This window comes from Sesamum indicum, linkage group LG1 (assembly GCF_026168435.1).
Source record: "Sesamum indicum cultivar Baizhima isolate 11 linkage group LG1, ASM2616843v1, whole genome shotgun sequence".
Lineage (NCBI taxonomy): Eukaryota > Viridiplantae > Streptophyta > Magnoliopsida > Lamiales > Pedaliaceae > Sesamum > Sesamum indicum.
The window spans coordinates 6207470-6209819 of NC_142657.1; the positions used below are offsets into that span (position 1 = coordinate 6207470).

The 2350-nt window shown below is 35.7% G+C and overlaps 1 pseudogene; it reads right to left on the reverse strand.

The window, feature by feature from the left end:
• Positions 1 to 487: 487 nt before the first annotated feature.
• Positions 488 to 1413, reverse strand: LOC105180169 (adenylate isopentenyltransferase 5, chloroplastic pseudogene; annotated as a pseudogene).
• Positions 1414 to 2350: the final 937 nt, after the last annotated feature.

The window sequence follows — 2350 nt, forward strand, 5'->3', positions numbered from 1 at the left end:
TATACCTATACAAATAAGTAGTATTTAACATTTTAATGATCACACTAACTGCTCGAACACTAGTTTAATTGGTATAAGTAGAGATAATAAATTTTGTTCATACATATGTAGAAGCATAATATTAAAGTATGTATTAATTTAGTTTGAGTACGGATTACATCCTTCGTTGAGCATACTCATATGGAAGTGAGTATAAATTTAGTTTGAGTAGGGATTACTTCTTTTGTTGATCGTACTAAATGAATCGGCAAGTTTAACTAGACACAAATAGGATTATATATATTTCATGTTGATAATGCCAATCAAAGAGGCATGAGTTTGAATTTGTATAAATTGGATTACATATGTATTTCGTTTGATCAAAGAATTGAATATTAATGCTTTCACACTAAATGTAATGCCATGAATTTTAACTCGGTATATCAGTAGGACTTCAAAATTTTGCTGATCATACTAATTGTTCATATGCACGAACGTATATAATTGATCATGCTAATTGTTCATACGCAGTAGGTTTCGGATCTATGTTTTCATTGCAAATGAAATGTGCCACCATGTTCGTACTCGGCTCCAGCACCAATTTCTCCCATGCTTCATTGGCATCTCCACCACATCGAAGGTATACCTCTGTGGCGTTCAACCGATAAATCTGCCACCCAAATTCCGACCTCATCCTCAAGATCTTTTCAACTTGACGGCAAGCTAATTTGCAAGTATTCATCTTAATTTCATTAATAGTTGCCTTAAGAAGCTTAGCCCTAGTTTCACCATCGACTAGACCCTCACTCCTGAAGAATTCATCCATCTCGGGGACCCCGATGGCACGCCTAATCCCATAATCATAGTCACGAATTTTTTTGGGTCAAAAATGGCATTGCCCTCCTCCACCAACCCGCTATTCACCATCTGATCAACCCTTTTCGACACGTATGAATGCAACACCGGGATCGCCACGTCCATCCAAAGAAAGCAACACTCGTACTTGGAGGAAAACTCAGTGTTGTTAATGACAAGTGCTTGTATGAAGGAATTGGACCCTCCAGCAATGATTGGCAACCGATTCTTTTGTATGATGGCATCAGCAGGCAACAATGCATGATGCACAAAATCATGTACAGTGAAATCCACCTCGGGATCAATGGTTCCGAGCAAATGGTGCGGCACGCCGCGGCATTCCTCATTTCTCACCATATTGGTTACTATGTCAAGGCCCTTGTAGACCTGAATTTTGTCCGAGTTGATGACCTCTGCCCCGAAACGGGTGGCCAGGTCTATCGCCAGACACGATTTGCCTGTGCCAGTGGCACCCAATACCACCACCACCTTATCCTTCCCTTGGTGCTTGTTCATCATGCCCCAAACTGAAAAGTTTGTCATGCTAGATTGTGCTAGCTTCCAAGCGGAGATCGACATTTTAATTGGTAATTACTTTTACTTTTTGTAACACCTGTCAATTTCATCACACAAATAAAAAAAGAAAAAGGACACGTGTTAGGATACTCTAAAACAAAACTTGTACCAAATACGATCTACTATTTTAGAATATCTATCTATCATAGAGTGACAAGCCCTTCTCAACTCTTGGATTAATTTCTCTTCTTCAAAACGATTTGTTTGAAGAAAAATTTCAAATAATTGTGGGCTCTAGAGAGAATCACAAACAAGTTTCATTGATGTGAAAGAAATTACCTGGACAATTGTTTGAAACGTGAAGAAACATAGGATGTGTAGGGGGGTATTCATACATACATATGTACACACAATGTAGAACAAATCAAGCCATTCATGGTAATAACTACACCCCTATCCCTATCCACTTAGTATATAACAATTCAAATAAATCATGAGTAAGGCTCTGTCCAAATTACACTGTTTTTTACTGTATTTACGAAATAGGAAAAGAATCATTAATTATTGCGAAGCTGTCGTAAAAAGATAATACAAATGCTAATCATAATTAAGAAGTCAAAATCTACACCGTGCAGGTACCATAAGAGATGCAATAAATCCATCGATAATTATTTTTTGTAAAAAATTATTCTTGGGATGTATAATGAGTAATTTTACGATATTGAATGAGAAAAAAAATTATGAGAAATTAAAAGACAATGACAAAGTACTCAGTGATTATCCATATCTTACGTAGGATTTGCTTTTGAGTAAAGTCAAGTGAGTTTACAAAATGAATTTTGAATCTGAAAAAGTATCCTCATTAATTCGTCAACCTACTATATATGAAAAAATATATATTATAATGACAAAATCGATATTAATTTAACGTTAATAAATGTGTTCTACAGATTTTATCTCTTATTTAGATTTACTGAAATTTAATTGGACCAAATTCTGA